The sequence below is a fragment of the Chiloscyllium punctatum genome, chromosome 13 (genome assembly GCF_047496795.1).
Source record: "Chiloscyllium punctatum isolate Juve2018m chromosome 13, sChiPun1.3, whole genome shotgun sequence".
NCBI lineage: Eukaryota > Metazoa > Chordata > Chondrichthyes > Orectolobiformes > Hemiscylliidae > Chiloscyllium > Chiloscyllium punctatum.
Window position 1 is genome coordinate 77,170,224 of NC_092751.1, and position 21,265 is coordinate 77,191,488.

Below are 21,265 nucleotides of genomic sequence, written 5' to 3' on the forward strand. Positions count from 1 at the left end.
CAGCAACTGCAGCTATTTGTATTATGTTAACATTCATAATGTTTTGGACAAAACCAATGAGCTGCTAGCATCGGAAAATCGGCAGAAGTACTGGTACACCGATATGTTAGCTGAACAATACAACCATTCCATGAGCGGGAATACGATCCGGGCCACGGTGCTGAGAGTACCGAATCTTCACAAGTAAATAACAAGACAAGGCGATAGATACTATCGTATTTAGTGTAAATAAAACACCCTTTATGAACATTTTCGTTGCAGATTATTTTCAACTTGTCTTCGTAGATTTACAAAGTGGGAAAAGGCCATTCCGCCTGATCAGAGAGCCATCTATTCCAGTCGCAGTTTCCAACTTTGGCCCAAAGTGTCGTGTGTTCTAATGTTCCCAGGGAAAATGTCAATGACTTTATCCTGTGTTCTTAAATGGCACAGATGTATGACACTTCCACAACGACTTGTCACTCTTTTGAGGAACTCATGCTCATTTTCACCCACAAAGGCACCCCCAAACCGACAGAGGTCTCCGTTGTGGTGAGCTGGAATTTGAAATGGACAATAAGACAAATGCAAGTTTTAAATGCGGAAGCACAGAAGCGACGTCCCGGCAGGGCTGCGTCAACGAGGGGCACGGCTAAAGTGAGACATTCCCCACCAGCCAGGTAGGACTCGAACCTACAATCTTCTGATCCGAAGTCAGACGCGTTATCCATTACGCTACTGGCCCAATAGACACGTGCAGGTATGGCAGAATGTCGATATGTAATGCCATGGACTTTCACGGAATCAGAATTAAAAAGGTGAACAAGCAGCGAAGATAATCACCAACACTGCTTCACTTCGAAGTTTCCAATTTGTGAAGCAGTGCCTTTCACTGGCAAAGGAGAAACATTTGTCCAGAGCTGCCTGCTTCAGGGTCGCCTCCTTCTCTGCTGGAAGTGCCCATCGTTTTATTCACATTCACGACGCGATTTCATGATCTACTCCAGTGAAAACGTGTCATGGTGTCGTCTAAGCAAGACCCTGCCGAAACTCACCGAGAGACATCTGCTCATTTCGAGCTCAGGATGTGGAATTAGACGAGCTGCGTGACACCTTTTATTGGCGCCGCCACTTCACTGCAAATTAGCGGCTCAAAACGAGCCGTTGTTAGCATCAGCTTCCTGCAGTGCATTTGCTAAACAACATCAGATAGATCCCATCCGGCCCAGCTGACTTATCTATTTTCACACTCTGCAGTATTTCTAATATCTCTTCCTTGTGAACCTCAATCTCTTCTAGTCTAGACGCAAGTATCTTTTTAATGTGCTCACCCCCTACAGTTTCCTACCCAACTCTGCGCTTCCTAAATCTTACCTCATTGCATCGTGATTTCCCTTCCACCAGCTGAAACTCTTGCTCCGTGGAGTACACCTATCCCTTTCCATCACGAAAGTAAACCTGAGAGAATTGTGATCGCTGTCTCCACAGTGCTCACCTACTTCCAAATCTAAAACCTGGCCAGGCTCGTTACCCAGTACTAAATCAAAAGTGGCTTCTTCCCTTGAAGCCATGTCTACATACTGTGTCAGGAATCCCTACCGCACACACTGGACAAAAACTGACCCATCTATCGTACTCGTACTGTCGTGATCTCAGTCAATATTTGGATATTGTCTTGAGTGTTCCAGAGTTTTTCATTGTCCCACCGTCCAGATGAAGTTTGTATTGCTCACGTACGGGAGCGAGAATTCTTTCAATGTCTCAGATCAATTCCTGTGCCGAGAACATCAGAGTCAATGTCCCTTCCTCTACTCGGACTGACAATTTACACTTCTTCAATCTCCTGTGATTCCATTTCCCAAAGAGTTTCTCAAGATTTCCAAAGCTGGAGCCTAAATTATATGGTTTGCTTCCTAAACATTTTTCCAACTGCCAACTGACAATATGTTCAGAGTATCTCTTCACAATCCTCTGGCTTTTCCATGTCCAGGGATGAGAAGTCCCATTTGGTGGAGAGAGTTCCTCGGCTGGTGAGTTTCACTTTGGAACAAAGATGGTTAAGTGGCAATTTCCTGCGGTTGTTTGTAATGATGGGAGACGGAGCGGTGGGGAATGAGCACTCTGACGAGCAAGAGGAAGTGTTGCCAATGACCAGAGTCAGAGAACAGAGGACAAGGGATTAAAGGAATCTAATGAAAAGCAGCACTTCTGCTCAGGGCGTTCAATAACAACTGCAGAAATCCGATGTGTCGAGCAGTGTATCTGGAAAGAGAAACAGAGATAATGTTTTAAATGTGGAGCATTTCTGATGAAGAACTCGAGTTTCTCAAGTCTCATCAAATTACAGGCCTGGTTTGCAAAACAGGCTTTCGGAACTTTGAATTCTTCCAGCAGCAAAGCACGGATAACGTAGTCAGCAGGATTCGAACCTACGTGGGGAAACCCCAATGGATTTCTAATCCATCGCCTTAACCACTCGGCCATGACTACAGACGGCACCGCACCGCACCCTGAGCACTGACCAAATCAGTCGTGATCTCATTGAAAGCTGCCGCTGACTTGAGTGAAATGTTTCCATCTCCATTCATACCTTTGCTGTCATTTGTAAGGTGCGAGACACCAATGTCAAAGAAGAAAAGCACAAAGTTAGGAAAAGATATTTGCAGCAAAATTGAGTCAAAATTATTTATTGAAAGGAAAATCACACTTGGCAATTTGCTCGATCTCTTTGGGAACATGACCAGCAGAGGTAATCAAGGGAGCTATTGATCTGAGTATTCTTGGACATGAAACAAACAAAGGTTAGTGACATATTCATTTCTTTATTTAGCGAACGAAATGGTCTTTCCTGATGGTTACAATGAAAGAGATGGTTCCCAATAAAAGACAGAGATCAAGTCGCTTGTAGATATACTTCAATGTGATACGATTCACTTTCAGCCCCTAATTACCCCAGAGATGGAGGGGGTGAGTTACTTTTCTTCACTCTTCAATTCCACAGCATGGAGGTACAGATATGAAACCGCCAGAGATGGAGTTCTTGAATTGGGAACCAGCGACACTGAAGGAACTCGGCAGGAGTGAGGACTGCAGATGCTGGAAACCTGATTTTAGATCAGAAAATGCTGGAAAAGCACAGCAGCATCCGAGGAGCAGGAAAGTCGATGTTTCTGTTGCCAGTCTTTCTGCGTTCCGCAAACAATTTTCGTTTTAGGCTCAGATTTCCAGCAACTGCAGCTATTTGTATTATGTTAACATTCATAATGTTTTGGACAAAACCAATGAGCTGCTAGCATCGGAAAATCGGCAGAAGTACTGGTACACCGATATGTTAGCTGAACAATACAACCATTCCATGAGCGGGAATACGATCCGGGCCACGGTGCTGAGAGTACCGAATCTTCACAAGTAAATAACAAGACAAGGCGATAGATACTATCGTATTTAGTGTAAATAAAACACCCTTTATGAACATTTTCGTTGCAGATTATTTTCAACTTGTCTTCGTAGATTTACAAAGTGGGAAAAGGCCATTCCGCCTGATCAGAGAGCCATCTATTCCAGTCGCAGTTTCCAACTTTGGCCCAAAGTGTCGTGTGTTCTAATGTTCCCAGGGCAAATGTCAATGACTTTATCCTGTGTTCTTAAATGGTACAGATGTATGACACTTCCACAACGACTTGTCACTCTTTTGAGGAACTCATGCTCATTTTCACCCACAAAGGGAGACACACAGAAAGGCACCCCCAAACCGACAGAGGTCTCCGTTGTGGTGAGCTGGAATTTGAAATGGACAATAAGACAAATGCAAGTTTTAAATGCGGAAGCACAGAAGCGACATCCCAACAGGGCTTTGCAGGGGAGCGCCAACGAGGGGCACGGTTAAAGCGAGACATTCCCCACGAGCCAGGTAGGACTCGAACCTACAATCTTCTGATCCGAAGTCAGACGCGTTATCCATTACGCTACTGGCCCAATAGACACGTGCAGGTATGGCAGAATGTCGATATGTAATGCCATGGACTTTCACGGAATCAGAATTAAAAAGGTGAACAAGCAGCGAAGATAATCACCAACACTGCTTCACTTCGAAGTTTCCAATTTGTGAAGCAGTGCCTTTCACTGGCAAAGGAGAGACATTTGTCCAGAGCTGCCTGCTTCAGGGTCGCCTCCTTCTCTGCTGGAAGTGCCCATCGTTTTATTCACATTCACGACGCGATTTCATGATCTACTCCAGTGAAAACGTGTCATGGTGTCGTCTAAGCAAGACCCTGCCGAAACTCAGCGAGAGACATCTGCTCATTTCGAGCTCAGGATGTGGAATTAGACGAGCTGCGTGACACCTTTTATTGGCGCCGCCACTTCACTGCAAATTAGCGGCTCAAAACGAGCCGTTGTTAGCATCAGCTTGATTTGTACCTTCCTGCAGTGCATTTGCTAAACAACATCAGATAGATCCCATCCGGCCCAGCTGACTTATCTATTTTCACACTCTGCAGTATTTCTAATATCTCTTCCTTGTGAACCTCAATCTCTTCTAGTCTAGACGCAAGTATCTCTGTATCTTCCTCGCCAACATTTTCATTATCTATAGCGAACTCTGTCGAAAAATATTTATTTAGTGCTTCCTCTATCTCCACTGACTCCACACACGACTTCCCACTATTATCCTTGATTGTCCCAAATTTAACTCTCGTCATTCTTTTATTCCTGACATACCTATGGAAAGCCTTAGCGTTAACCCTGATCCTATCTGCCAACAACTTCTCATGTCTCCTCCTGGCTCTTCCCAGCTCTCTTTTTAGGTCTTTCCTGAGATCGTTGGAAACCTCGAGCGCTCTAACTGAGTTTTCACGTTTTGTCCTAACATAAGACTTCTTGTTCTTCTTGACCAGGGATTCCACCTTCCTTAGTAAACCACGGCTCACGCGTTCTATATCTTCCTCCCTGCCTGACAGGTACATACTTATCGAGGACACACAGGAGCTTTTCCTTGAATAAGCTTCACATTTTTAATGTGCTCACCCCCTACAGTTTCCTACCCAACTCTGCGCTTCCTAAATCTTACCTCATTGCATCGTGATTTCCCTTCCACCAGCTGAAACTCTTGCTCCGTGGAGTACACCTATCCCTTTCCATCACGAAAGTAAACCTGAGAGAATTGTGATCGCTGTCTCCACAGTGCTCACCTACTTCCAAATCTAAAACCTGGCCAGGCTCGTTACCCAGTACTAAATCGAAAGTGGCTTCTTCCCTTGAAGCCATGTCTACATACTGTGTCAGGAAGCCCTCCCGCACACACTGGACAAAAACTGACCCATCTATCGTACTCGTACTGTCGTGATCTCAGTCAATATTTGGATATTGTCTTGAGTGTTCCAGAGTTTTTCATTGTCCCACCGTCCAGATGAAGTTTGTATTGCTCACGTACGGGAGCGAGAATTCTTTCAATGTCTCAGATCAATTCCTGTGCCGAGAACATCAGAGTCAATGTCCCTTCCTCTACTCGGACTGACAACTTACACTTCTTCAATCTCCTGTGATTCCATTTCCCAAAGAGTTTCTCAAGATTTCCAAAGCTGGAGCCTAAATTATATGGTTTGCTTCCTAAACATTTTTCCAACTGCCAACTGACAATATGTTCACAGTATCTCTTCACAATCCTCTGGCTTTTCCATGTCCAGGGATGAGAAGTCCCATTTGGTGGAGAGAGTTCCTAGGCTGGTGAGTTTCACTTTGGAACAAAGATGGTTAAGTGGCAATTTCCTGCGGTTGTTTGTAATGATGGGAGACGGAGCGGTGGGGAATGAGCACTCTGACGAGCAAGAGGAAGTGTTGCCAATGACCAGAGTCAGAGAACAGAGGACAAGGGATTAAAGGAATCTAATGAAAAGCAGCACTTCTGCTCAGGGCGTTCAATAACAACTGCAGAAACCCGATGTGTCGAGCAGTGTATCTGGAAAGAGAAACAGAGATAATGTTTTAAATGTGGAGCATTTCTGATGAAGAACTCGAGTTTCTCAAGTCTAATCAAATTACAGGCCTGGTTTGCAAAACGGGCTTTCTGAACTTTGAATTGTTCCAGTAGCAAAGCACGGAAAACGTATTCAGCAGGATTCGAACCTACATGGGGAGACCCCAATGGATTTCTAATCCATCGCCTTAACCACTCGGCCATGACTACAGACGGCACTGCGTCCTGAGCACTGACCAAATCAGCCGTGATCTCATTGAAAGCTGCCGCTGACTTGAGTGAAATGTTTCCATCTCCATTCATACCTTTGCTGTCATTTGTAAGGTGCGAGACACCAATGTCAAAGAAGAAAAGCACAAAGTTAGGAAAAGATATTTGCAGCAAAATTGAGTCAAAATTATTTATTGAAAGGAAAATCACACTTGGCAATTTGCTCGATCTCTTTGCGAACATGACCAGCAGAGGTAATCAAGTGAGCTATTGATCTGAGTATTCTTGAACATGAAACAAACAAAGGTTAGTGACATATTCATTTCTTTATTTAGCGAACGAAATGGTCTTTCCTGATGGTTACAATGAAAGAGATGGTTCCCAATAAAAGACAGAGATTAAGTCGCTTGTAGATATACTTCAATGTGATACGATTCACTTTCAGCCCCTAATTACCCCAGAGATGGAGGGGGTGAGTTACTTTTCTTCACTCTTCAATTCCACAGCATGGAGGTACAGATATGAAACCGCCAGAGATGGAGTTCTTGAATTGGGAACCAGCGACACTGAAGGAACTCGGCAGGAGTGAGGACTGCAGATGCTGGAAACCTGATTTTAGATCAGAAAATGCTGGAAAAGCACAGCAGCATCCGAGGAGCAGGAAAGTCGATGTTTCTGTTGCCAGTCTTTCTGCGTTCCGCAAACAATTTTCGATTTAGGCTCAGATTTCCAGCAACTGCAGCTATTTGTATTATGTTAACATTCATAATGTTTTGGACAAAACCAATGACCTGCTAGCATCGGAAAATCGGCAGAAGTACTGGTACACCGATATGTTAGCTGAACAATACAACCATTCCATGAGCGGGAATACGATCCGGGCCACGGTGCTGAGAGTACCGAATCTTCACAAGTAAATAACAAGACAAGGCGATAGATACTATCGTATTTAGTGTAAATAAAACACCCTTTATGAACATTTTCGTTGCAGATTATTTTCAACTTGTCTTCGTAGATTTACAAAGTGGGAAAAGGCCATTCCGCCTGATCAGAGAGCCATCTATTCCAGTCGCAGTTTCCAACTTTGGCCCAAAGTGTCGTGTGTTCTAATGTTCCCAGGGCAAATGTCAATGACTTTATCCTGTGTTCTTAAATGGCACAGATGTATGACACTTCCACAACGACTTGTCACTCTTTTGAGGAACTCATGCTCATTTTCACCCACAAAGGGAGACACACAGAAAGGCACCCCGAAACCGACAGAGGTCTCCGTTGTGTTGAGCTGGAATTTGAAATGGACAATAAGACAAATGCAAGTTTTAAATGCGGAAGCACAGAAGCGACGTCCCGGCAGGGGAGCGTCAACGAGGGGCACGGTTAAAGCGAGACATTCCCCACGAGCCAGGTAGGACTCGAACCTACAATCTTCTGATCCGAAGTCAGACGCGTTATCCATTACGCTACTGGCCCAACAGACACGCGCAGGTACGGCAGAATGTCGATATGTAATGCCATGGACTTTCACGGAATCAGAATTAAAAAGGTGAACAAGCAGCGAAGATAATCACCAACACTGCTTCACTTCGAAGTTTCCAATTTGTGAAGCAGTGCCTTTCACTGGCAAAGGAGAAACATTTGTCCAGAGCTGCCTGCTTCAGGGTCGCCTCCTTCTCTGCTGGAAGTGCCCATCGTTTTATTCACATTCACGACGCGATTTCATGATCTACTCCAGTGAAAACGTGTCATGGTGTCGTCTAAGCAAGACCCTGCCGAAACTCAGCGAGAGACATCTGCTCATTTCGAGCTCAGGATGTGGAATTAGACGAGCTGCGTGACACCTTTTATTGGCGCCTCCACTTCACTGCAAATTAGCGGCTCAAAACGAGCCGTTGTTAGCATCAGCTTGATTTGTACCTTCCTGCAGTGCATTTGCTAAACAACATCAGATAGATCCCATCCGGCCCAGCTGACTTATCTATTTTCACACTCTGCAGTATTTCTAATATCTCTTCCTTGTGAACCTCAATCTCTTCTAGTCTAGACGCAAGTATCTCTGTATCTTCCTCGCCAACATTTTCATTATCTATAGCGAACTCTGTCGAAAAATATTTATTTAGTGCTTCCTCTATCTCCACTGACTCCACACACGACTTCCCACTATTATCCTTGATTGTCCCAAATTTAACTCTCGTCATTCTTTTATTCCTGACATACCTATGGAAAGCCTTAGCGTTAACCCTGATCCTATCTGCCAACAGCTTCTCATGTCTCCTCCTGGCTCTTCCCAGCTCTCTTTTTAGGTCTTTCCTGAGATCGTTGGAAACCTCGAGCGCTCTAACTGAGTTTTCACGTTTTGTCCTAACATAAGACTTCTTGTTCTTCTTGACCAGGGATTCCACCTTCCTTAGTAAACCACGGCTCACGCGTTCTATATCTTCCTCCCTGCCTGACAGGTACATACTTATCGAGGACACACAGGAGCTTTTCCTTGACTAAGCTTCACATTTTTAATGTGCTCACCCCCTACAGTTTCCTACCCAACTCTGCGCTTCCTAAATCTTACCTCATTGCATCGTGATTTCCCTTCCACCAGCTGAAACTCTTGCTCCGTGGAGTACACCTATCCCTTTCCATCACGAAAGTAAACCTGAGAGAATTGTGATCGCTGTCTCCACAGTGCTCACCTACTTCCAAATCTAAAACCTGGCCAGGCTCGTTACCCAGTACTAAATCGAAAGTGGCTTCTTCCCTTGAAGGCATGTCTACATACTGTGTCAGGAATCCCTCCCGCACACACTGGACAAAAACTGACCCATCTATCGTACTCGTACTGTCGTGATCTCAGTCAATATTTGGATATTGTCTTGAGTGTTCCAGAGTTTTTCATTGTCCCACCGTCCAGATGAAGTTTGTATTGCTCACGTACGGGAGCGAGAATTCTTTCAATGTCTCAGATCAATTCCTGTGCCGAGAACATCAGAGTCAATGTCCCTTCCTCTACTCGGACTGACAATTTACACTTCTTCAATCTCCTGTGATTCCATTTCCCAAAGAGTTTCTCAAGATTTCCAAAGCTGGAGCCTAAATTATATGGTTTGCTTCCTAAACATTTTTCCAACTGCCAACTGACAATATGTTCAGAGTATCTCTTCACAATCCTCTGGCTTTTCCATGTCCAGGGATGAGAAGTCCCATTTGGTGGAGAGAGTTCCTAGGCTGGTGAGTTTCACTTTGGAACAAAGATGGTTAAGTGGCAATTTCCTGCGGTTGTTTGTAATGATGGGAGACGGAGCGGTGGGGAATGAGCACTCTGACGAGCAAGAGGAAGTGTTGCCAATGACCAGAGTCAGAGAACAGAGGACAAGGGATTAAAGGAATCTAATGAAAAGCAGCACTTCTGCTCAGGGCGTTCAATAACAACTGCAGAAACCCGATGTGTCGAGCAGTGTATCTGGAAAGAGAAACAGAGATAATGTTTTAAATGTGGAGCATTTCTGATGAAGAACTCGAGTTTCTCAAGTCTCATCAAATTACAGGCATGGTTTGCAAAACACGTTTTCGGAACTTGGAATTGTTCCAGCAGCAAAGCACTGATAACGTAGTCAGCAGGATTCGAACCTACGTGGGGAAACCCCAATGGATTTCTAATCCATCGCCTTAACCACTCGGCCATGACTACAGACGGCACCGCACCCTGAGCACTGACCAAATCAGTCGTGATCTCATTGAAAGCTGCCGCTGACTTGAGTGAAATGTTTCCATCTCCATTCATACCTTTGCTGTCATTTGTAAGGTGCGAGACACCAATGTCAAAGAAGAAAAGCACAAAGTTAGGAAAAGATATTTGCAGCAAAATTGAGTCAAAATTATTTATTGAAAGGAAAATCACACTTGGCAATTTGCTCGATCTCTTTGCGAACATGACCAGCAGAGGTAATCAAGGGAGCTATTGATCTGAGTATTCTTGGACATGAAACAAACAAAGGTTAGTGACATATTCATTTCTTTATTTAGCGAACGAAATGGTCTTTCCTGATGGTTACAATGAAAGAGATGGTTCCCAATAAAAGACAGAGATCAAGTCGCTTGTAGATATACTTCAATGTGATACGATTCACTTTCAGCCCCTAATTACCCCAGAGATGGAGGGGGTGAGTTACTTTTCTTCACTCTTCAATTCCACAGCATGGAGGTACAGATATGAAACCGCCAGAGATGGAGTTCTTGAATTGGGAACCAGCGACACTGAAGGAACTCGGCAGGAGTGAGGACTGCAGATGCTGGAAACCTGATTTTAGATCAGAAAATGCTGGAAAAGCACAGCAGCATCCGAGGAACAGGAAAGTCGATGTTTCTGTTGCCAGTCTTTCTGCGTTCCGCAAACAATTTTCGTTTTAGGCTCAGATTTCCAGCAACTGCAGCTATTTGTATTATGTTAACATTCATAATGTTTTGGACAAAACCAATGACCTGCTAGCATCGGAAAATCGGCAGAAGTACTGGTACACCGATATGTTAGCTGAACAATACAACCATTCCATGAGCGGGAATACGATCCGGGCCACGGTGCTGAGAGTACCGAATCTTCACAAGTAAATAACAAGACAAGGCGATAGATACTATCGTATTTAGTGTAAATAAAACACCCTTTATGAACATTTTCGTTGCAGATTATTTTCAACTTGTCTTCGTAGATTTACAAAGTGGGAAAAGGCCATTCCGCCTGATCAGAGAGCCATCTATTCCAGTCGCAGTTTCCAACTTTGGCCCAAAGTGTCGTGTGTTCTAATGTTCCCAGGGCAAATGTCAATGACTTTATCCTGTGTTCTTAAATGGCACAGATGTATGACACTTCCACAACGACTTGTCACTCTTTTGAGGAACTCATGCTCATTTTCACCCACAAAGGCACCCCCAAACCGACAGAGGTCTCCGTTGTGGTGAGCTGGAATTTGAAATGGACAATAAGACAAATGCAAGTTTTAAATGCGGAAGCACAGAAGCGACGTCCCGGCAGGGCTTTGCAGGGGAGCGTCAACGAGGGGCACAGTTAAAGCGAGACATTCCCCACGAACCAGGTAGGACTCGACCCTACAATCTTCTGATCAGAAGTCAGACGCGTTATCCATTACGCTACTGGCCCAATAGACGCGCACGGCACCGGCAGAATGTCGATATGTAAAGCCATGGACTTTCACGGAATCAGAATTAAAAAGGTGAACAAGCAGCGAAGATAATCACCAACACTGCTTCACTTCGAAGTTTCCAATTTGTGAAGCAGTGCCTTTCACTGGCAAAGGAGAAACATTTGTCCAGAGCTGCCTGCTTCAGGGTCGCCTCCTTCTCTGCTGGAAGTGCCCATCGTTTTATTCACATTCACGACGCGATTTCATGATCTACTCCAGTGAAAACGTGTCATGGTGTCGTCTAAGCAAGACCCTGCCGAAACTCAGCGAGAGACATCTGCTCATTTCGAGCTCAGGATGTGGAATTAGACGAGCTGCGTGACAACTTTTATTGGCGCCGCCACTTCACTGCATATTAGCGGCTCAAAACGAGCCGTTGTTAGCATCAGCTTGATTTGTACCTTCCTGCAGTGCATTTGCTAAACAACATCAGATAGATCCCATCCGGCCCAGCTGACTTATCTATTTTCACACTCTGCAGTATTTCTAATATCTCTTCCTTGTGAACCTCAATCTCTTCTAGTCTAGACGCAAGTATCTCTGTATCTTCCTCGCCAACATTTTCATTATCTATAGCGAACTCTGTCGAAAAATATTTATTTAGTGCTTCCTCTATCTCCACTGACTCCACACACGACTTCCCACTAGTATCCTTGATTGTCCCAAATTTAACTCTCGTCATTCTTTTATTCCTGACATACCTATGGAAAGCCTTAGCGTTAACCCTGATCCTATCTGCCAACAACTTCTCATGTCTCCTCCTGGCTCTTCCCAGCTCTCTTTTTAGGTCTTTCCTGAGATCGTTGGAAACCTCGAGCGCTCTAACTGAGTTTTCACGTTTTGTCCTAACATAAGACTTCTTGTTCTTCTTGACCAGGGATTCCACTTCCTTAGTAAACCACGGCTCACGCGTTCTATATCTTCCTCCCTGCCTGACAGGTACATACTTATCGAGGACACACAGGAGCTTTTCCTTGAATAAGCTTCACATTTTTAATGTGCTCACCCCCTACATTTTCCTACCCAACTCTGCGCTTCCTAAATCTTACCTCATTGCATCGTGATTTCCCTTCCACCAGCTGAAACTCTTGCTCCGTGGAGTACACCTATCCCTTTCCATCACGAAAGTAAACCTGAGAGAATTGTGATCGCTGTCTCCACAGTGCTCACCTACTTCCAAATCTAAAACCTGGCCAGGCTCGTTACCCAGTACTAAATCGAAAGTGGTTTCTTCCCTTGAAGGCATGTCTACATACTGTGTCAGGAATCCCTCCCGCACACACTGGACAAAAACTGACCCATCTATCGTACTCGTACTGTCGTGATCTCAGTCAATATTTGGATATTGTCTTGAGTGTTCCAGAGTTTTTCATTGTCCCACCGTCCAGATGAAGTTTGTATTGCTCACGTACGGGAGCGATAATTCTTTCAATGTCTCAGATCAATTCCAGTGCCGAGAACATCAGAGTCAATGTCCCTTCCTCTACTCGGACTGACAATTTACACTTCTTCAATCTCCTGTGATTCCATTTCCCAAAGAGTTTCTCAAGATTTCCAAAGCTGGAGCCTAAATTATATGGTTTGCTTCCTAAACATTTTTCCAACTGCCAACTGACAATATGTTCAGAGTATCTCTTCACAATCCTCTGGCTTTTCCATGTCCAGGGATGAGAAGTCCCATTTGGTGGAGAGAGTTCCTAGGCTGGTGAGTTTCACTTTGGAACAAAGATGGTTAAGTGGCAATTTCCTGCGGTTGTTTGTAATGATGGGAGACGGAGCGGTGGGGAATGAGCACTCTGACGAGCAAGAGGAAGTGTTGCCAATGACCAGAGTCAGAGAACAGAGGACAAGGGATTAAAGAAATCTAATGAAAAGCAGCACTTCTGCTCAGGGCGTTCAATAACAACTGCAGAAACCCGATGTGTCGAGCAGTGTATCTGGAAAGAGAAACAGAGATAATGTTTTAAATGTGGAGCATTTCTGATGAAGAACTCGAGTTTCTCAAGTCTAATCAAATTACAGGCCTGGTTTGCAAAACTGCTTTCTGAACTTTGAATTGTTCCAGCAGCAAAGCACGGAAAACGTAGTCAGCGGGATTCGAACCTACGTGGGGAAACCCCAATGGATTTCTAATCCATCGCCTTAACCACTCGGCCATGACTACAGACGGCACTGCGTCCTGAGCACTGACCAAATCAGCCGTGATCTCACTGAAAGCTGGGGCTGACTTGAGTGAAATGTTTCCATCTCCATTCATACCTTTGCTGTCATTTGTAAGGTGCGAGACACCAATGTCAAAGAAGAAAAGCACAAAGTTAGGAAAAGATATTTGCAGCAAAATTGAGTCAAAATTATTTATTGAAAGGAAAATCACACTTGGCAATTTGCTCGATCTCTTTGCGAACATGACCAGCAGAGGTAATCAAGGGAGCTATTGATCTGAGTATTCTTGGACATGAAACAAACAAAGGTTAGTGACATATTCATTTCTTTATTTAGCGAACGAAATGGTCTTTCCTGATGGTTACAATGAAAGAGATGGTTCCCAATAAAAGACAGAGATTAATCGCTTGTAGATATACTTCAATGTGATACGATTCACTTTCAGCCCCTAATTACCCCAGAGATGGAGGGGGTGAGTTACTTTTCTTCACTCTTCAATTCCACAGCATGCAGGTACAGATATGATACCGCCAGAGATGGAGTTCTTGAATTGGGAACCAGCGACACTGAAGGAACTCGGCAGGAGTGAGGACTGCAGATGCTGGAAACCTGATTTTAGATCAGAAAATGCTGGAAAAGCACAGCAGCATCCGAGGAGCAGGAAAGTCGATGTTTCTGTTGCCAGTCTTTCTGCGTTCCGCAAACAATTTTCGTTTTAGGCTCAGATTTCCAGCAACTGCAGCTATTTGTATTATGTTAACATTCATAATGTTTTGGACAAAACCAATGAGCTGCTAGCATCGGAAAATCGGCAGAAGTACTGGTACACCGATATGTTAGCTGAACAATACAACCATTCCATGAGCGGGAATACGATCCGGGCCACGGTGCTGAGAGTACCGAATCTTCACAAGTAAATAACAAGACAAGGCGATAGATACTATCGTATTTAGTGTAAATAAAACACCCTTTATGAACATTTTCGTTGCAGATTATTTTCAACTTGTCTTCGTAGATTTACAAAGTGGGAAAAGGCCATTCCGCCTGATCAGAGAGCCATCTATTCCAGTCGCAGTTTCCAACTTTGGCCCAAAGTGTCGTGTGTTCTAATGTTCCCAGGGAAAATGTCAATGACTTTATCCTGTGTTCTTAAATGGCACAGATGTATGACACTTCCACAACGACTTGTCACTCTTTTGAGGAACTCATGCTCATTTTCACCCACAAAGGCACCCCCAAACCGACAGAGGTCTCCGTTGTGGTGAGCTGGAATTTGAAATGGACAATAAGACAAATGCAAGTTTTAAATGCGGAAGCACAGAAGCGACGTCCCGGCAGGGCTGCGTCAACGAGGGGCACGGCTAAAGTGAGACATTCCCCACCAGCCAGGTAGGACTCGAACCTACAATCTTCTGATCCGAAGTCAGACGCGTTATCCATTACGCTACTGGCCCAATAGACACGTGCAGGTATGGCAGAATGTCGATATGTAATGCCATGGACTTTCACGGAATCAGAATTAAAAAGGTGAACAAGCAGCGAAGATAATCACCAACACTGCTTCACTTCGAAGTTTCCAATTTGTGAAGCAGTGCCTTTCACTGGCAAAGGAGAAACATTTGTCCAGAGCTGCCTGCTTCAGGGTCGCCTCCTTCTCTGCTGGAAGTGCCCATCGTTTTATTCACATTCACGACGCGATTTCATGATCTACTCCAGTGAAAACGTGTCATGGTGTCGTCTAAGCAAGACCCTGCCGAAACTCAGCGAGAGACATCTGCTCATTTCGAGCTCAGGATGTGGAATTAGACGAGCTGCGTGACACCTTTTATTGGCGCCGCCACTTCACTGCAAATTAGCGGCTCAAAACGAGCCGTTGTTAGCATCAGCTTCCTGCAGTGCATTTGCTAAACAACATCAGATAGATCCCATCCGGCCCAGCTGACTTATCTATTTTCACACTCTGCAGTATTTCTAATATCTCTTCCTTGTGAACCTCAATCTCTTCTAGTCTAGACGCAAGTATCTTTTTAATGTGCTCACCCCCTACAGTTTCCTACCCAACTCTGCGCTTCCTAAATCTTACCTCATTGCATCGTGATTTCCCTTCCACCAGCTGAAACTCTTGCTCCGTGGAGTACACCTATCCCTTTCCATCACGAAAGTAAACCTGAGAGAATTGTGATCGCTGTCTCCACAGTGCTCACCTACTTCCAAATCTAAAACCTGGCCAGGCTCGTTACCCAGTACTAAATCAAAAGTGGCTTCTTCCCTTGAAGCCATGTCTACATACTGTGTCAGGAATCCCTACCGCACACACTGGACAAAAACTGACCCATCTATCGTACTCGTACTGTCGTGATCTCAGTCAATATTTGGATATTGTCTTGAGTGTTCCAGAGTTTTTCATTGTCCCACCGTCCAGATGAAGTTTGTATTGCTCACGTACGGGAGCGAGAATTCTTTCAATGTCTCAGATCAATTCCTGTGCCGAGAACATCAGAGTCAATGTCCCTTCCTCTACTCGGACTGACAATTTACACTTCTTCAATCTCCTGTGATTCCATTTCCCAAAGAGTTTCTCAAGATTTCCAAAGCTGGAGCCTAAATTATATGGTTTGCTTCCTAAACATTTTTCCAACTGCCAACTGACAATATGTTCAGAGTATCTCTTCACAATCCTCTGGCTTTTCCATGTCCAGGGATGAGAAGTCCCATTTGGTGGAGAGAGTTCCTCGGCTGGTGAGTTTCACTTTGGAACAAAGATGGTTAAGTGGCAATTTCCTGCGGTTGTTTGTAATGATGGGAGACGGAGCGGTGGGGAATGAGCACTCTGACGAGCAAGAGGAAGTGTTGCCAATGACCAGAGTCAGAGAACAGAGGACAAGGGATTAAAGGAATCTAATGAAAAGCAGCACTTCTGCTCAGGGCGTTCAATAACAACTGCAGAAATCCGATGTGTCGAGCAGTGTATCTGGAAAGAGAAACAGAGATAATGTTTTAAATGTGGAGCATTTCTGATGAAGAACTCGAGTTTCTCAAGTCTCATCAAATTACAGGCCTGGTTTGCAAAACAGGCTTTCGGAACTTTGAATTCTTCCAGCAGCAAAGCACGGATAACGTAGTCAGCAGGATTCGAACCTACGTGGGGAAACCCCAATGGATTTCTAATCCATCGCCTTAACCACTCGGCCATGACTACAGACGGCACCGCACCCTGAGCACTGACCAAATCAGTCGTGATCTCATTGAAAGCTGCCGCTGACTTGAGTGAAATGTTTCCATCTCCATTCATACCTTTGCTGTCATTTGTAAGGTGCGAGACACCAATGTCAAAGAAGAAAAGCACAAAGTTAGGAAAAGATATTTGCAGCAAAATTGAGTCAAAATTATTTATTGAAAGGAAAATCACACTTGGCAATTTGCTCGATCTCTTTGCGAACATGACCAGCAGAGGTAATCAAGGGAGCTATTGATCTGAGTATTCTTGGACATGAAACAAACAAAGGTTAGTGACATATTCATTTCTTTATTTAGCGAACGAAATGGTCTTTCCTGATGGTTACAATGAAAGAGATGGTTCCCAATAAAAGACAGAGATCAAGTCGCTTGTAGATATACTTCAATGTGATACGATTCACTTTCAGCCCCTAATTACCCCAGAGATGGAGGGGGTGAGTTACTTTTCTTCACTCTTCAATTCCACAGCATGGAGGTACAGATATGAAACCGCCAGAGATGGAGTTCTTGAATTGGGAACCAGCGACACTGAAGGAACTCGGCAGGAGTGAGGACTGCAGATGCTGGAAACCTGATTTTAGATCAGAAAATGCTGGAAAAGCACAGCAGCATCCGAGGAGCAGGAAAGTCGATGTTTCTGTTGCCAGTCTTTCTGCGTTCCGCAAACAATTTTCGTTTTAGGCTCAGATTTCCAGCAACTGCAGCTATTTGTATTATGTTAACATTCATAATGTTTTGGACAAAACCAATGACCTGCTAGCATCGGAAAATCGGCAGAAGTACTGGTACACCGATATGTTAGCTGAACAATACAACCATTCCATGAGCGGGAATACGATCCGGGCCACGGTGCTGAGAGTACCGAATCTTCACAAGTAAATAACAAGACAAGGCGATAGATACTATCGTATTTAGTGTAAATAAAACACCCTTTATGAACATTTTCGTTGCAGATTATTTTCAACTTGTCTTCGTAGATTTACAAAGTGGGAAAAGGCCATTCCGCCTGATCAGAGAGCCATCTATTCCAGTCGCAGTTTCCAACTTTGGCCCAAAGTGTCGTGTGTTCTAATGTTCCCAGGGCAAATGTCAATGACTTTATCCTGTGTTCTTAAATGGTACAGATGTATGACACTTCCACAACGACTTGTCACTCTTTTGAGGAACTCATGCTCATTTTCACCCACAAAGGGAGACACACAGAAAGGCACCCCCAAACCGACAGAGGTCTCCGTTGTGGTGAGCTGGAATTTGAAATGGACAATAAGACAAATGCAAGTTTTAAATGCGGAAGCACAGAAGCGACATCCCAACAGGGCTTTGCAGGGGAGCGCCAACGAGGGGCACGGTTAAAGCTAGACATTCCCCACGAGCCAGGTAGGACTCGAGCCTACAATCTTCTGATCCGAAGTCAGACGCGTTATCCATTACGCTACTGGCCCAATAGACACGTGCAGTTATGGCAGAATGTCGATATGTAATGCCATGGACTTTCACGGAATCAGAATTAAAAAGGTGAACAAGCAGCGAAGATAATCACCAACACTGCTTCACTTCGAAGTTTCCAATTTGTGAAGCAGTGCCTTTCACTGGCAAAGGAGAAACATTTGTCCAGAGCTGCCTGCTTCAGGGTCGCCTCCTTCTCTGCTGGAAGTGCCCATCGTTTTATTCACATTCACGACGCGATTTCATGATCTACTCCAGTGAAAACGTGTCATGGTGTCGTCTAAGCAAGACCCTGCCGAAACTCAGCGAGAGACATCTGCTCATTTCGAGCTCAGGATGTGGAATTAGACGAGCTGCGTGACACCTTTTATTGGCGCCGCCACTTCACTGCAAATTAGCGGCTCAAAACGAGCCGTTGTTAGCATCAGCTTGATTTGTACCTTCCTGCAGTGCATTTGCTAAACAACATCAGATAGATCCCATCCGGCCCAGCTGACTTATCTATTTTCACACTCTGCAGTATTTCTAATATCTCTTCCTTGTGAACCTCAATCTCTTCTAGTCTAGACGCAAGTATCTCTGTATCTTCCTCGCCAACATTTTCATTATCTATAGCGAACTCTGTCGAAAAATATTTATTTAGTGCTTCCTCTATCTCCACTGACTCCACACACGACTTCCCACTATTATCCTTGATTGTCCCAAATTTAACTCTCGTCATTCTTTTATTCCTGACATACCTATGGAAAGCCTTAGCGTTAACCCTGATCCTATCCGCCAACAACTTCTCATGTCTCCTCCTGGCTCTTCCCAGCTCTCTTTTTAGGTCTTTCCTGAGATCGTTGGAAACCTCGAGCACTCTAACTGAGTTTTCACGTTTTGTCCTAACATAAGACTTCTTGTTCTTCTTGACCAGGGATTCCACCTTCCTTAGTAAACCACGGCTCACGCGTTCTATATCTTCCTCCCTGCCTGACAGGTACATACTTATCGAGGACACACAGGAGCTTTTCCTTGAATAAGCTTCACATTTTTAATGTGCTCACCCCCTACAGTTTCCTACCCAACTCTGCGCTTCCTAAATCTTACCTCATTGCATCGTGATTTCCCTTCCACCAGCTGAAACTCTTGCTCCGTGGAGTACACCTATCCCTTTCCATCACGAAAGTAAACCTGAGAGAATTGTGATCGCTGTCTCCACAGTGCTCACCTACTTCCAAATCTAAAACCTGGCCAGGCTCGTTACCCAGTACTAAATCGAAAGTGGCTTCTTCCCTTGAAGCCATGTCTACATACTGTGTCAGGAAGCCCTCCCGCACACACTGGACAAAAACTGACCCATCTATCGTACTCGTACTGTCGTGATCTCAGTCAATATTTGGATATTGTCTTGAGTGTTCCAGAGTTTTTCATTGTCCCACCGTCCAGATGAAGTTTGTATTGCTCACGTACGGGAGCGAGAATTCTTTCAATGTCTCAGATCAATTCCTGTGCCGAGAACATCAGAGTCAATGTCCCTTCCTCTACTCGGACTGACAACTTACACTTCTTCAATCTCCTGTGATTCCATTTCCCAAAGAGTTTCTCAAGATTTCCAAAGCTGGAGCCTAAATTATATGGTTTGCTTCCTAAACATTTTTCCAACGGCCAACTGACAATATGTTCACAGTATCTCTTCACAATCCTCTGGCTTTTCCATGTCCAGGGATGAGAAGTCCCATTTGGTGGAGAGAGTTCCTAGGCTGGTGAGTTTCACTTTGGAACAAAGATGGTTAAGTGGCAATTTCCTGCGGTTGTTTGTAATGATGGGAGACGGAGCGGTGGGGAATGAGCACTCTGACGAGCAAGAGGAAGTGTTGCCAATGACCAGAGTCAGAGAACAGAGGACAAGGGATTAAAGGAATCTAATGAAAAGCAGCACTTCTGCTCAGGGCGTTCAATAACAACTGCAGAAACCCGATGTGTCGAGCAGTGTATCTGGAAAGAGAAACAGAGATAATGTTTTAAATGTGGAGCATTTCTGATGAAGAACTCGAGTTTCTCAAGTCTAATCAAATTACAGGCCTGGTTTGCAAAACGGGCTTTCTGAACTTTGAATTGTTCCAGTAGCAAAGCACGGAAAACGTATTCAGCAGGATTCGAACCTACATGGGGAGACCCCAATGGATTTCTAATCCATCGCCTTAACCACTCGGCCATGACTACAGACGGCAGTGCGTCCTGAGCACTGACCAAATCAGCCGTGATCTCATTGAAAGCTGCCGCTGACTTGAGTGAAATGTTTCCATCTCCATTCATACCTTTGCTGTCATTTGTAAGGTGCGAGACACCAATGTCAAAGAAGAAAAGCACAAAGTTAGGAAAAGATATTTGCAGCAAAATTGAGTCAAAATTATTTATTGAAAGGAAAATCACACTTGGCAATTTGCTCAATCTCTTTGCGAACATGACCAGCAGAGGTAATCAAGTGAGCTATTGATCTGAGTATTCTTGAACATGAAACAAACAAAGGTTAGTGACATATTCATTTCTTTATTTAGCGAACGAAATGGTCTTTCCTGATGGTTACAATGAAAGAGATGGTTCCCAATAAAAGACAGAGATTAAGTCGCTTGTAGATATACTTCAATGTGATACGATTCACTTTCAGCCCCTAATTACCCCAGAGATGGAGGGGGTGAGTTACTTTTCTTCACTCTTCAATTCCACAGCATGGAGGTACAGATATGAAACCGCCAGAGATGGAGTTCTTGAATTGGGAACCAGCGACACTGAAGGAACTCGGCAGGAGTGAGGACTGCAGATGCTGGAAACCTGATTTTAGATCAGAAAATGCTGGAAAAGCACAGCAGCATCCGAGGAGCAGGAAAGTCGATGTTTCTGTTGCCAGTCTTTCTGCGTTCCGCAAACAATTTTCGATTTAGGCTCAGATTTCCAGCAACTGCAGCTATTTGTATTATGTTAACATTCATAATGTTTTGGACAAAACCAATGACCTGCTAGCATCGGAAAATCGGCAGAAGTACTGGTACACCGATATGTTAGCTGAACAATACAACCATTCCATGAG

The 21,265-nt window shown here is 44.3% G+C and overlaps 12 non-coding genes across 12 annotated transcripts; all 12 read right to left on the minus strand.

The window, feature by feature from the left end:
* Positions 1 to 651: 651 nt before the first annotated feature.
* trnar-ucg (transfer RNA arginine (anticodon UCG)) lies at positions 652 to 724 on the minus strand. Its single transcript has one exon. It is a non-coding gene; the product is annotated as a tRNA-Arg (tRNA).
* A 1,663-nt stretch (positions 725 to 2,387) lies between these two features.
* Positions 2,388 to 2,469, minus strand: trnas-aga (transfer RNA serine (anticodon AGA)). Its single transcript has one exon. It is a non-coding gene; the product is annotated as a tRNA-Ser (tRNA).
* Positions 2,470 to 3,881: 1,412 nt separating this feature from the next.
* trnar-ucg (transfer RNA arginine (anticodon UCG)) lies at positions 3,882 to 3,954 on the minus strand. Its single transcript has one exon. It is a non-coding gene; the product is annotated as a tRNA-Arg (tRNA).
* Positions 3,955 to 6,081: 2,127 nt separating this feature from the next.
* trnas-aga (transfer RNA serine (anticodon AGA)) lies at positions 6,082 to 6,163 on the minus strand. Its single transcript has one exon. It is a non-coding gene; the product is annotated as a tRNA-Ser (tRNA).
* Positions 6,164 to 7,560: 1,397 nt separating this feature from the next.
* On the minus strand, positions 7,561 to 7,633 carry trnar-ucg (transfer RNA arginine (anticodon UCG)). Its single transcript has one exon. It is a non-coding gene; the product is annotated as a tRNA-Arg (tRNA).
* A 2,127-nt stretch (positions 7,634 to 9,760) lies between these two features.
* On the minus strand, positions 9,761 to 9,842 carry trnas-aga (transfer RNA serine (anticodon AGA)). The gene has a single exon. It is a non-coding gene; the product is annotated as a tRNA-Ser (tRNA).
* Positions 9,843 to 11,233: 1,391 nt separating this feature from the next.
* Positions 11,234 to 11,306, minus strand: trnar-ucu (transfer RNA arginine (anticodon UCU)). Its single transcript has one exon. It is a non-coding gene; the product is annotated as a tRNA-Arg (tRNA).
* A 2,125-nt stretch (positions 11,307 to 13,431) lies between these two features.
* Positions 13,432 to 13,513, minus strand: trnas-aga (transfer RNA serine (anticodon AGA)). The gene has a single exon. It is a non-coding gene; the product is annotated as a tRNA-Ser (tRNA).
* Positions 13,514 to 14,893: 1,380 nt separating this feature from the next.
* trnar-ucg (transfer RNA arginine (anticodon UCG)) lies at positions 14,894 to 14,966 on the minus strand. The gene has a single exon. It is a non-coding gene; the product is annotated as a tRNA-Arg (tRNA).
* Positions 14,967 to 16,629: 1,663 nt separating this feature from the next.
* Positions 16,630 to 16,711, minus strand: trnas-aga (transfer RNA serine (anticodon AGA)). Its single transcript has one exon. It is a non-coding gene; the product is annotated as a tRNA-Ser (tRNA).
* Positions 16,712 to 18,118: 1,407 nt separating this feature from the next.
* trnar-ucg (transfer RNA arginine (anticodon UCG)) lies at positions 18,119 to 18,191 on the minus strand. Its single transcript has one exon. It is a non-coding gene; the product is annotated as a tRNA-Arg (tRNA).
* Positions 18,192 to 20,318: 2,127 nt separating this feature from the next.
* On the minus strand, positions 20,319 to 20,400 carry trnas-aga (transfer RNA serine (anticodon AGA)). The gene has a single exon. It is a non-coding gene; the product is annotated as a tRNA-Ser (tRNA).
* Between the last annotated feature and the right edge of the window lie 865 nt (positions 20,401 to 21,265).